We start from the raw sequence: 14,379 nt of genomic DNA on the forward strand, positions 1-14,379 counted from the left end.
AACTGGGCGCTACAAGTTGGGAGTGTATCCCTGTCCAATCACGGCTCACAGTGACACATCCATTTGACAAGGGGAATGTTAACACCTAGTTGTGAATACATTTCAAGCAAGAATACCAGAGGAACACGGATTTCTAAGAACACATGCTCCAGAATTGTTATTTTATGGAGAATACTATTAATTACATGTTCTTATGTATTTGATCCCAATAGACATGTCAGGGGAGGTGACAGGTCCACTTGAAGTAAACAAAATTGATCTGTGCTCAATCTCTTATTGTTCTGTTGCACTTTTCTTCCTATGCTTTGACCTCTTCTTACTCATGTAGCTGGATCCAGGAAGTGGCTGTAAGTCATAGCAGCCATTATTACCACCTATGGAGCTAACATTTAGTCATAGAGTCACCCAGGCTCACTATTTATACATAGGCTCTGCTCTTTCCTTTTATGATATTCAGTATTACAATAAAGAAGCAGAAGAATGAAAAATCTTATATTTACCCTTATGGTTTTGTAATGCAATTGCTATTACAGCAATGGTGTCATTCATTTTATGTGAAATTCTGATAACGGGACAACAATATGTTATTTTACAAATAACACTACCAAGGTTAAAGACACTTAAATCACATGCATTTAGACTTGTATCAGCTGGAAGGGATAGTATTATAGATGAAATGTCAGCTCATTCCCCCGTTTCACATGAAGATGTGACTAGTGACTGTCTAGGGGCTTCATCTAGGGAGAAGTCAGATGTATTTAAACATGATGCAGAAGGATAAATACATGTCACATTCAATTAACACTAGGACATAAAGGTGAGGGGGGGGGGTTCTTTAGCAGACTGCTCTTTAGAAATACTTGTTTGTTTCCCATAGGGTGGAGGGAGGGGGACAGTATTCAGTAGTGGTACAAAACGCAGTGATAATATAAGGAGCTCACAGCTTTAAGAGCATAATTACCTAGAAATAATATAAACAACAATGAAGTTAGTAATCATTTCTAAATATAGCATTAGGTGCAACAACCAAAATTGTATTGATCATCCCAAAATATAGGGCCATAATGTTTTGTGACAGGCTGAAAGTTACTCACACTGGTGTAATATATGGACATAATTGTGAAGTCACTGCCATTATGCTCCTAGGTTATATTAAGCATTTATGGGGACTAATAAAGAAAAAATAAATAAATATATATATATATATATATATATATATATATATATATATACTCACCTCTCTTTGAAATAGAGAAGGTTGGCAGACGCTGGTGAGTGACGTTATCAGCTGTGCCTGCCAGCTCCATTCACATAGACTGTGCCTATGTCTATTACAGGCATCAGTGCAGTTTTAAACTACTGATTCCATATTGTCACAGCAAGGAAGCAATAGACTAAAAATGCAATCCTAAGAAAAAAAAAGATGTCAGGTCTGAAAATAGCTATTCAAGCCTGACATCATATCTAAAGGGATTGTCACAATGGACAGTTGCTTTAAAGGGGTATTTCCAGCTGAGACATTTATGGCATATCCATAGGATATGCCATAAATGTCTGATAGATCGAGGTACCAGTTCTGGGACCCGCACCTATACGAGGAATAAGGGTCAGATTCTAGGTGGGGACTAGTTGAGAGACTGCCTCTCTTCATTCATTTCAATGGCAGTTACAGAAACAGCAGAGCAACCGCTGCTCGGCTGTTTCTGTAACTCCTATAAAGTAGAATGTAGAGCGCTGCTTCGCATGCACGACAGTCTTTACAATAGTCCACGCCCGGAAACTGTGCCGAAAAGCACACACTGGGTGAAAACGGAGTTTGCGTGACTCCCGTTCTCAGTATAGGTGCTGAGCTGGGACCCGCATCTATCAGACATTTATAGCATATCCTGTGGATAAATGTCTGTGATGGGAATACCCCTTTAAGTCTTGTTAACCCCTTCGGGACAAAGCCATTTTTTGATTTTTGATTTTCGTTTTTCACTCCCCGCATTCCAGTAGCCATAACTTTTTTATTTTTCTGTCAATAGAGTGGTGTGATGGCTTATTTTTTTGCAGAAGGAGTTGTAGTTTCTTTTGCTACCATTTATAGTTTCATATTATGTACATAGAAACTGAAGGGCTGAAGTTGGAAAAAAATGTGATTCCTCAATTGTTTTTTGGGTTTCGTTTTTACGTCTTTCACTATGTGGCAAAAACGACAACTTATCTTTATTCTGTGGTTCAATACGATTACGGTGATACCAAATTCATATAGTTTTTTTTATATTTTACTACTTTTATTGATAATAAACTTTGTTAAAAAAAAAATGTTTTGTGTCGCCACAATCTGAGAGCCACAACTTTTTTCTTTTTTCACCGATTGAGCGGTATGAGGGCTTATGTTTTGCGGGACGAGCTGTCATTTCTATCGGTACCATTTTATGGTAAGTAGAACTTTTTGATCACTTATTATTACATATTTTTTGAGAGCTAAGTTGACCAAAAATCTGCGATTTTGGTGCTTTAAATTTTTCTTTTTACAGCGTTTACCGTGCGCATTAAATAATGCTATATTGTAATAGTTCAGACTTTTACGGACGCAGCGATACCAATTTTGTTTACTTTTTCTTATTTTTTTACATTACTTTAGGGGGAAAATGGGAAAAGTTGTTTTTTTTAACTTTTAATATTTTTTATTTTTTTTCACTACTAAAAACGTTTTTCACACACTTTTTTAGCCCCCCTAGGGGACTTGAACCAGCGAACGTTAGATCGCTGGTACAATATACTGCAATACTGACGTATTGCAGTATATCGGCATTTTTACAGGCGTCTGTTAAACCCTGCCACAGGCAGGTCTTAGCAGAGGCAGAGTGAAGGCAGCCCTGGGGGCCTTCATTAGGCCCCTGAGCTGCCATAACAACCATTGTCACCCCCCGATCTCACTCTGGGGGGGCGATGAGCTGTCGGAGGGGGCCGTCCCCCTCTTTTCAACGCCTCAGATGCTGCGGTCGCGATTGACCACAGCATTTGAGGTGTTGAACAACAAGAAAAAGCGCAATCGCTGCTCCCGGCTCTTAGTCCCGGGTGTCAACTGTAAAATACAGCCGATACCCACAGCAAATGGAGCGCGCTCAGCGCGTGAGCGTGCCCCAAACATCACCCCCCACGCCCAGACGTAATGGCACGTCAGGGTGCGTCATGGGGTTAATTAATGTACAGATATCAATAGGTTCTGAATGGTTTTGAGTTCATTGAGCAAAAAGAAACATCATCCCTGGTGGTACAATTGTCCAACCGATAATGGTTAGTGACACAGTCAGTGTCTTGTCCCTGGTCATCAGTGATGGTGTCTGATGGTCAATAGTGATCAATAGTAAAGTCCTTGGTACCAGATGATCAGATATATATTCATTAGCATAATCCCCAGTGTTTCCTTGGGGGACTTCCGTAGGGGCATTCTCTACCCTGTAACTGGTGGTTAGTGGTACTGTATACTGTATATTGTTTTGGGTAATTTTTTAACTGGTTTAATAACTTATCCTTAGGGCTCCAGTGGAGTGGACACTGTAATCGCATGGAGCACTAAAGGATTCTCCAGTCCATTAGGGTAGTCCAACCCTAGTTAAAGAGGTTGTCTCACCAAGACAACCCCTTTTTAAAAAGAGGCTGGCAGAGCAATCAGCTGGTTGCAGCTTGTACAGCTTCACTAATCCGCTCATCAGCTGTTATCTTCTCTGGAAGCCATGTCTGCCCGCTCATTTCCCCTCCAATGAAAAAGTATCATTATATGGTATATGTATGTAATGCAAGGACAGGTTTGGTCCACCAGAATCAGTATTTGGCTGATAGTGGGGGTTTTGCGAGTGGGGGACCCTCCTCTATGACATCTATGTGCCCTAATACGGCATGGGGATAGGGGTTGTCTTAATGAGACAACCCCCTTTCACAATGATGTATCATAAAAGGGGCATGTGATCACTGATAAGAAGATTTAACCTCTGTTTATCTTTAAAGAGGTTTTCCACAACCTGACAACTGATGACCTATCCACAGGATAGGTCATCAGTATATGATGAGTGGGGGTCCAACACCCAGACCCCACAGCGATCAGCCGCTCTGTCTGCCTCCATGTTTTGACCGGTATGCAGTAGTAGTTGTAGCCGGAAGCAGATGGCTCCGGTCACGGAATAGCTGCCGGGCTGCAGTACCGCAACTCTGCTCCTACTCAAGTGAATAGGAGCAGAGCTGCAGTTCTGCAAAACGGCCGCTATGCAGTGGTCGAAAACATCTGCTTCCAGCTCCAACTACTGCATACCATTCAAAACATCCCGCGCATGGAGGCAGACGGAGCGGCTGATCAGTGCAGGGGCCGGGTGTCGGACTCGCACCGATCATATACTGATGGCTTATCCTGTGGATAGGTCATCAGTTACCGGTCATGGAAAAACCCCTTTAACCCCTTAAGGACGCAGCCTAGTTTTGGCCTTAAGGCTCAGAGCACATTTTTCAAATCTGACATATTTCAATATATGTGATAATAACATCGGAATGCTTAATCCTATCCAAGCGATTCTGAGACTGTTTTCTCGTGACACATTGGGCTTCATGTTCGTGGTAAAATTTGGTCGATAAATTCAGTGTTTATTGGTGAAAAATTTGCAAAATGTAGAGAAAATTTGGAAAAAATAGCATTTTTCAGAATTTAAATCCATCTGCTTGTAAAACAGACGGTTATACCACCCAAAATAGTTACTAGTTCACATTTCCCTTATGTCTACTTTATATTGGCATAGTTTTTTGAACGTTCTTTTATTTTTCTTGGACGTAACAAGGCTTAGAACATAAACAGCAATTTCTCATATTTTTAAGAAAATTTCAAAAGCCTTTTTTTAAGGTACCTGTTCAGTTCTGAAGTGGCTTTGAGGGGCCTATGTATTAGAAAGCTCCATAAAACACCCCATTTTAAAAACTAGACCCCTCAAAGTGTGCAAAACAGCATTTAGAAAGTTTTTTAACCCTTCAGGCGTTTCACAGGAATTAAAGCAAAGTGGAGGTGAAATTTGCACATTTCATTTTTCTTGCTGAATTTCAATTTTATTCATTTTTTTTCTGTAACACAGAAGGTTTTACCAGAGAAACACTACTAAATATGTATTGTCCAGATTCTGTAGTTTTTAGAAATGTCCCACATGTGGCTCTAGTGGACTAAAACACAAGCCCTAGAAGCGAAGAAGCACCTAGTACATTTTGAGGCCTCTTTTTTATTACAATATATTTTAGGCAGCATGCCAGGTTTGAAGAGGTGTTGAGGTATCAAAGCAATGGAAACCCACCAGAAGTGACCCCATTTTGGAAACTACACCCCTCAAGAAAGTCATTTATGGTTGTTTTTATCCTTTTGACCACACAGTTTTTTTCACAGCACCTATTTGAATTGGGCTGTGAAATTAAATTTTTTTTATTTTTTCCAATAAGATGTAATTTTTTAATCAAAATTTCTTATTTTAACAGGGAACAAAATACCCCATTTTGTTGCCCAATTTGTCCTTAGTGCAGCAATACCCCATTTGTGGTGATAAGCTGCCGTATGGGCCCATGGGAGGGCTCAGAAGGAAAGGAGCGCTATGTGTTTGTTGGAGTTCAGATTTTGCTGGATTGGTTTTGGGGTGCCATGTCGCATTTGCAGAGTCCCAGAGGTATCAAAGCAATGGAAACCCACCAGAAGTGACCCCATTTTGGGGTCCCTCAAGGAATTCATTTATGGTTGTTGTTATCATTTTGACCGCACAGTTTTTTCACAGCACCTATTTGAATTGGGCTGTGAAATTAAAAAAATGACATTTTTTCCAATAAGATGTCATTTTTGATCAAAATTTCTTATTTTCACAGGGAAAAAAATATCCATGTTGTTGCCCAATTTGTCCTTAGTGCGGCAATACCCCATGTGTTGTGATAAACTGTCGTTTGGGCCCATGGGAGGGCTCAGAAGGAAAGGAGCGCTATGTGTTTGTTGGAGTCCAGGGTTTGCTGGATTGGTTTTCGGGTGCCATGTCGCATTTGCAGAGTCCCAGAGGTATCAAAGCAATGGAAACCCACCAGAAGTGACCCCATTTTGTAAACTACACCCCTCAAAGAGTTCATTTATGGTTGTTGTTACCATTTTGACCACACCGTTTTTTCACAGCACGTATTTGAATTGGGCTGTGAAATTAAAAAAATTAAAATTTTTCCAATAAGATGTAATTTTTGATCAAAATTTCTTATTTTCACAGGGAACAAAATACCCCATGTTGTTGCCCAATTTGTCCTAAGTGCGGCAATACACCATTTGTGGTGATAAACTGCCATTTGGGACCATGGGAGGGCTCAGAAGGAAAGGACCACCATTTGGCCTACTGGAGCTTTTCTGGTGCTAAGTCATGTATGCAGAAGCCCCTGAGGTACCAGTACAGTTGAAACCCATGAGAAGTGATCCCATTTTAAAAACTACACCCCATAAGACATTCATCTAGAGGTGTAGTGAGCATTTTGACCCCACAGGTACTGTGTAAAAGATAATGCGCAGCAGATGGTGCAGAGTGAGATTTGCAATTTTATATATATATATATATATATATATATATATATATATATATATATATATATATATATATATATATATATATGGCATGTCAGTGTCCGATATAGTGTGCCCAGCATGTGCCACCGGAGATATACACCCCATAAGCTATAATGTGGGTTCTCCCGGGTGCGGCAATACCCTACATGTGGCTGTTATCAGCTGCCTGGGCACACATCAGGGCTCAGAAGGGAAAGATGAGGGGGATAAGCTGTGCGGATGTATGATAAATTCGAAAACAATCTTTCATACAGAGCCCTTGTTTTTCGGGACACTTGTCGCTTTGGTATATTGTTTCCCTCCTTATCCCCCTCTTTGAGCAGACTCTGTACCTCTTTTAACTTTTTCCCTTCTTGCCAGTTTGGGGAACATTTATAGCATATCCTGTGGATAAATGTCTGTGATGGGAATACCCCTTTAAGTCTTGTTAACCCCTTCGGGACAAAGCCATTTTTTGATTTTTGATTTTCGTTTTTCACTCCCCGCATTCCAGTAGCCATAACTTTTTTATTTTTCTGTCAATAGAGTGGTGTGATGGCTTATTTTTTTGCAGAAGGAGTTGTAGTTTCTTTTGCTACCATTTATAGTTTCATATTATGTACATAGAAACTGAAGGGCTGAAGTTGGAAAAAAATGTGATTCCTCAATTGTTTTTGGGGTTTCGTTTTTACGTCTTTCACTATGTGGCAAAAACGACAACTTATCTTTATTCTGTGGTTCAATACGATTACGGTGATACCAAATTCATATAGTTCTTTTTATATTTTACTACTTTTATTGATAATAAACTTTGTTAAAAAAAAAATGTTTTGTGTCGCCACAATCTGAGAGCCACAACTTTTTTCTTTTTTCACCGATTGAGCGGTATGAGGGCTTATGTTTTGCGGGACGAGCTGTCATTTCTATCGGTACCATTTTATGGTAAGTAGAACTTTTTGATCACTTATTATTACATATTTTTTGAGCGCTAAGTTGACCAAAAATCTGCGATTTTGGTGCTTTAAATTTTTCTTTTTACAGCGTTTACCGTGCGCATTAAATAATGCTATATTGTAATAGTTCAGACTTTTACGGACGCAGCGATACCAATTTTGTTTACTTTTTCTTATTTTTTTACATTACTTTAGGGGGAAAATGGGAAAAGTTGTTTTTTTTAACTTTTAATATTTTTTATTTTTTTTCACTACTAAAAACGTTTTTCACACACTTTTTTAGCCCCCCTAGGGGACTTGAACCAGCGAACGTTAGATCGCTGGTACAATATACTGCAATACTGACGTATTGCAGTATATCGGCATTTTTACAGGCGTCTGTTAAACCCTGCCACAGGCAGGTCTTAGCAGAGGCAGAGTGAAGGCAGCCCTGGGGGCCTTCATTAGGCCCCTGAGCTGCCATAACAACCATTGTCACCCCCCGATCTCACTCTGGGGGGGCGATGAGCTGTCGGAGGGGGCCGTCCCCCTCTTTTCAACGCCTCAGATGCTGCGGTCGCGATTGACCACAGCATTTGAGGTGTTGAACAACAAGAAAAAGCGCAATCGCTGCTCCCGGCTCTTAGTCCCGGGTGTCAACTGTAAAATACAGCCGATACCCACAGCAAATGGAGCGCGCTCAGCGCGTGAGCGTGCCCCAAACATCACCCCCCACGCCCAGACGTAATGGCACGTCAGGGTGCGTGATGGGGTTAATTAATGTACAGATATCAATAGGTTCTGAATGGTTTTGAGTTCATTGAGCAAAAAGAAACATCATCCCTGGTGGTACAATTGTCCAACCGATAATGGTTAGTGACACAGTCAGTGTCTTGTCCCTGGTCATCAGTGATGGTGTCTGATGGTCAATAGTGATCAATAGTAAAGTCCTTGGTACCAGATGATCAGATATATATTCATTAGCATAATCCCCAGTGTTTCCTTGGGGGACTTCCGTAGGGGCATTCTCTACCCTGTAACTGGTGGTTAGTGGTACTGTATACTGTATATTGTTTTGGGTAATTTTTTAACTGGTTTAATAACTTATCCTTAGGGCTCCAGTGGAGTGGACACTGTAATCGCATGGAGCACTAAAGGATTCTCCAGTCCATTAGGGTAGTCCAACCCTAGTTAAAGAGGTTGTCTCACCAAGACAACCCCTTTTTAAAAAGAGGCTGGCAGAGCAATCAGCTGGTTGCAGCTTGTACAGCTTCACTAATCCGCTCATCAGCTGTTATCTTCTGTGGAAGCCATGTCTGCCCGCTCATTTCCCCTCCAATGAAAAAGTATCATTATATGGTATATGTATGTAATGCAAGGACAGGTTTGGTCCACCAGAATCAGTATTTGGCTGATAGTGGGGGTTTTGCGAGTGGGGGACCCTCCTCTATGACATCTATGTGCCCTAATACGGCATGGGGATAGGGGTTGTCTTAATGAGACAACACCCTTTCACAATGATGTATCATAAAAGGGGCATGTGATCACTGATAAGAAGATTTAACCTCTGTTTATCTTTAAAGAGGTTTTCCACAACCTGACAACTGATGACCTATCCACAGGATAGGTCATCAGTATATGATGAGTGGGGGTCCAACACCCAGACCCCACAGCGATCAGCCGCTCTGTCTGCCTCCATGTTTTGACCGGTATGCAGTAGTAGTTGTAGCCGGAAGCAGATGGCTCCGGTCACGGAATAGCTGCCGGGCTGCAGTACCGCAACTCTGCTCCTACTCAAGTGAATAGGAGCAGAGCTGCAGTTCTGCAAAACGGCCGCTATGCAGTGGTCGAAAACATCTGCTTCCAGCTCCAACTACTGCATACCATTCAAAACATCCCGCGCATGGAGGCAGACGGAGCGGCTGATCAGTGCAGGGGCCGGGTGTCGGACTCGCACCGATCATATACTGATGGCTTATCCTGTGGATAGGTCATCAGTTACCGGTCATGGAAAAACCCCTTTAACCCCTTAAGGACGCAGCCTAGTTTTGGCCTTAAGGCTCAGAGCACATTTTTCAAATCTGACATATTTCAATTTATGTGATAATAACATCGGAATGCTTAATCCTATCCAAGCGATTCTGAGACTGTTTTCTCGTGACACATTGGGCTTCATGTTCGTGGTAAAATTTGGTCGATAAATTCAGTGTTTATTGGTGAAAAATTTGCAAAATGTAGAGAAAATTTGGAAAAAATAGCATTTTTCAGAATTTAAATCCATCTGCTTGTAAAACAGACGGTTATACCACCCAAAATAGTTACTAGTTCACATTTCCCTTATGTCTACTTTATATTGGCATAGTTTTTTGAACGTTCTTTTATTTTTCTTGGACGTAACAAGGCTTAGAACATAAACAGCAATTTCTCATATTTTTAAGAAAATTTCAAAAGCCTTTTTTTAAGGTACCTGTTCAGTTCTGAAGTGGCTTTGAGGGGCCTATGTATTAGAAAGCTCCATAAAACACCCCATTTTAAAAACTAGACCCCTCAAAGTGTGCAAAACAGCATTTAGAAAGTTTTTTAACCCTTCAGGCGTTTCACAGGAATTAAAGCAAAGTGGAGGTGAAATTTGCACATTTCATTTTTCTTGCTGAATTTCAATTTTATTCATTTTTTTTCTGTAACACAGAAGGTTTTACCAGAGAAACACTACTAAATATGTATTGTCCAGATTCTGTAGTTTTTAGAAATGTCCCACATGTGGCTCTAGTGGACTAAAACACAAGCCCTAGAAGCGAAGAAGCACCTAGTACATTTTGAGGCCTCTTTTTTATTACAATATATTTTAGGCAGCATGCCAGGTTTGAAGAGGTGTTGAGGTATCAAAGCAATGGAAACCCACCAGAAGTGACCCCATTTTGGAAACTACACCCCTCAAGAAAGTCATTTATGGTTGTTTTTATCCTTTTGACCACACAGTTTTTTTCACAGCACCTATTTGAATTGGGCTGTGAAATTAAATTTTTTTTATTTTTTCCAATAAGATGTAATTTTTTAATCAAAATTTCTTATTTTAACAGGGAACAAAATACCCCATTTTGTTGCCCAATTTGTCCTTAGTGCAGCAATACCCCATTTGTGGTGATAAGCTGCCGTATGGGCCCATGGGAGGGCTCAGAAGGAAAGGAGCGCTATGTGTTTGTTGGAGTTCAGATTTTGCTGGATTGGTTTTGGGGTGCCATGTCGCATTTGCAGAGTCCCAGAGGTATCAAAGCAATGGAAACCCACCAGAAGTGACCCCATTTTGGGGTCCCTCAAGGAATTCATTTATGGTTGTTGTTATCATTTTGACCGCACAGTTTTTTCACAGCACCTATTTGAATTGGGCTGTGAAATTAAAAAAATGACATTTTTTCCAATAAGATGTCATTTTTGATCAAAATTTCTTATTTTCACAGGGAAAAAAATATCCATGTTGTTGCCCAATTTGTCCTTAGTGCGGCAATACCCCATGTGTTGTGATAAACTGTCGTTTGGGCCCATGGGAGGGCTCAGAAGGAAAGGAGCGCTATGTGTTTGTTGGAGTCCAGGGTTTGCTGGATTGGTTTTCGGGTGCCATGTCGCATTTGCAGAGTCCCAGAGGTATCAAAGCAATGGAAACCCACCAGAAGTGACCCCATTTTGTAAACTACACCCCTCAAAGAGTTCATTTATGGTTGTTGTTACCATTTTGACCACACCGTTTTTTCACAGCACGTATTTGAATTGGGCTGTGAAATTAAAAAAATTAAAATTTTTCCAATAAGATGTAATTTTTGATCAAAATTTCTTATTTTCACAGGGAACAAAATACCCCATGTTGTTGCCCAATTTGTCCTAAGTGCGGCAATACACCATTTGTGGTGATAAACTGCCATTTGGGACCATGGGAGGGCTCAGAAGGAAAGGACCACCATTTGGCCTACTGGAGCTTTTCTGGTGCTAAGTCATGTATGCAGAAGCCCCTGAGGTACCAGTACAGTTGAAACCCATGAGAAGTGATCCCATTTTAAAAACTACACCCCATAAGACATTCATCTAGAGGTGTAGTGAGCATTTTGACCCCACAGGTACTGTGTAAAAGATAATGCGCAGCAGATGGTGCAGAGTGAGATTTGAAATTTTATATATATATATATATATATATATATATGGCATGTCAGTGTCCGATATAGTGTGCCCAGCATGTGCCACCGGAGATATACACCCCATAAGCTATAATGTGGGTTCTCCCGGGTGCGGCAATACCCTACATGTGGCTGTTATCAGCTGCCTGGGCACACATCAGGGCTCAGAAGGGAAAGATGAGGGGGATAAGCTGTGCGGATGTATGATAAATTCGAAAACAATCTTTCATACAGAGCCCTTGTTTTTCGGGACACTTGTCGCTTTGGTATATTGTTTCCCTCCTTATCCCCCTCTTTGAGCAGACTCTGTACCTCTTTTAACTTTTTCCCTTCTTGCCAGTTTGGGGAACATTTATAGCATATCCTGTGGATAAATGTCTGTGATGGGAATACCCCTTTAAGTCTTGTTAACCCCTTCGGGACAAAGCCATTTTTTGATTTTTGATTTTCGTTTTTCACTCCCCGCATTCCAGTAGCCATAACTTTTTTATTTTTCTGTCAATAGAGTGGTGTGATGGCTTATTTTTTTGCAGAAGGAGTTGTAGTTTCTTTTGCTACCATTTATAGTTTCATATTATGTACATAGAAACTGAAGGGCTGAAGTTGGAAAAAAATGTGATTCCTCAATTGTTTTTGGGGTTTCGTTTTTACGTCTTTCACTATGTGGCAAAAACGACAACTTATCTTTATTCTGTGGTTCAATACGATTACGGTGATACCAAATTCATATAGTTCTTTTTATATTTTACTACTTTTATTGATAATAAACTTTGTTAAAAAAAAAATGTTTTGTGTCGCCACAATCTGAGAGCCACAACTTTTTTCTTTTTTCACCGATTGAGCGGTATGAGGGCTTATGTTTTGCGGGACGAGCTGTCATTTCTATCGGTACCATTTTATGGTAAGTAGAACTTTTTGATCACTTATTATTACATATTTTTTGAGCGCTAAGTTGACCAAAAATCTGCGATTTTGGTGCTTTAAATTTTTCTTTTTACAGCGTTTACCGTGCGCATTAAATAATGCTATATTGTAATAGTTCAGACTTTTACGGACGCAGCGATACCAATTTTGTTTACTTTTTCTTATTTTTTTACATTACTTTAGGGGGAAAATGGGAAAAGTTGTTTTTTTTAACTTTTAATATTTTTTATTTTTTTTCACTACTAAAAACGTTTTTCACACACTTTTTTAGCCCCCCTAGGGGACTTGAACCAGCGAACGTTAGATCGCTGGTACAATATACTGCAATACTGACGTATTGCAGTATATCGGCATTTTTACAGGCGTCTGTTAAACCCTGCCACAGGCAGGTCTTAGCAGAGGCAGAGTGAAGGCAGCCCTGGGGGCCTTCATTAGGCCCCTGAGCTGCCATAACAACCATTGTCACCCCCCGATCTCACTCTGGGGGGGCGATGAGCTGTCGGAGGGGGCCGTCCCCCTCTTTTCAACGCCTCAGATGCTGCGGTCGCGATTGACCACAGCATTTGAGGTGTTGAACAACAAGAAAAAGCGCAATCGCTGCTCCCGGCTCTTAGTCCCGGGTGTCAACTGTAAAATACAGCCGATACCCACAGCAAATGGAGCGCGCTCAGCGCGTGAGCGTGCCCCAAACATCACCCCCCACGCCCAGACGTAATGGCACGTCAGGGTGCGTGATGGGGTTAATTAATGTACAGATATCAATAGGTTCTGAATGGTTTTGAGTTCATTGAGCAAAAAGAAACATCATCCCTGGTGGTACAATTGTCCAACCGATAATGGTTAGTGACACAGTCAGTGTCTTGTCCCTGGTCATCAGTGATGGTGTCTGATGGTCAATAGTGATCAATAGTAAAGTCCTTGGTACCAGATGATCAGATATATATTCATTAGCATAATCCCCAGTGTTTCCTTGGGGGACTTCCGTAGGGGCATTCTCTACCCTGTAACTGGTGGTTAGTGGTACTGTATACTGTATATTGTTTTGGGTAATTTTTTAACTGGTTTAATAACTTATCCTTAGGGCTCCAGTGGAGTGGACACTGTAATCGCATGGAGCACTAAAGGATTCTCCAGTCCATTAGGGTAGTCCAACCCTAGTTAAAGAGGTTGTCTCACCAAGACAACCCCTTTTTAAAAAGAGGCTGGCAGAGCAATCAGCTGGTTGCAGCTTGTACAGCTTCACTAATCCGCTCATCAGCTGTTATCTTCTGTGGAAGCCATGTCTGCCCACTCATTTCCCCTCCAATGAAAAAGTATCATTATATGGTATATGTATGTAATGCAAGGACAGGTTTGGTCCACCAGAATCAGTATTTGGCTGATAGTGGGGGTTTTGCGAGTGGGGGACCCTCCTCTATGACATCTATGTGCCCTAATACGGCATGGGGATAGGGGTTGTCTTAATGAGACAACCCCCTTTCACAATGATGTATCATAAAAGGGGCATGTGATCACTGATAAGAAGATTTAACCTCTGTTTATCTTTAAAGAGGTTTTCCACAACCTGACAACTGATGACCTATCCACAGGATAGGTCATCAGTATATGATGAGTGGGGGTCCAACACCCAGACCCCACAGCGATCAACCGCTCTGTCTGCCTCCATGTTTTGACCGGTATGCAGTAGTAGTTGTAGCCGGAAGCAGATGGCTCCGGTCACGGAATAGCTGCCGGGCTGCAGTACCGCAACTCTGCTCCTACTCAAGTGAATAGGAGC

General features: G+C 41.1%; 1 protein-coding gene across 1 annotated transcript in view; it reads right to left on the minus strand.

The window, feature by feature from the left end:
* KCNIP4 (potassium voltage-gated channel interacting protein 4) overlaps positions 1-14,379 on the minus strand; it is a 542,821-nt gene that overhangs the window by 468,998 nt on the left and 59,444 nt on the right. The window lies entirely within an intron of this gene.

This window comes from Rhinoderma darwinii, chromosome 1 (genome assembly GCF_050947455.1).
Source record: "Rhinoderma darwinii isolate aRhiDar2 chromosome 1, aRhiDar2.hap1, whole genome shotgun sequence".
NCBI classification, from domain to species: Eukaryota; Metazoa; Chordata; class Amphibia; order Anura; family Rhinodermatidae; genus Rhinoderma; species Rhinoderma darwinii.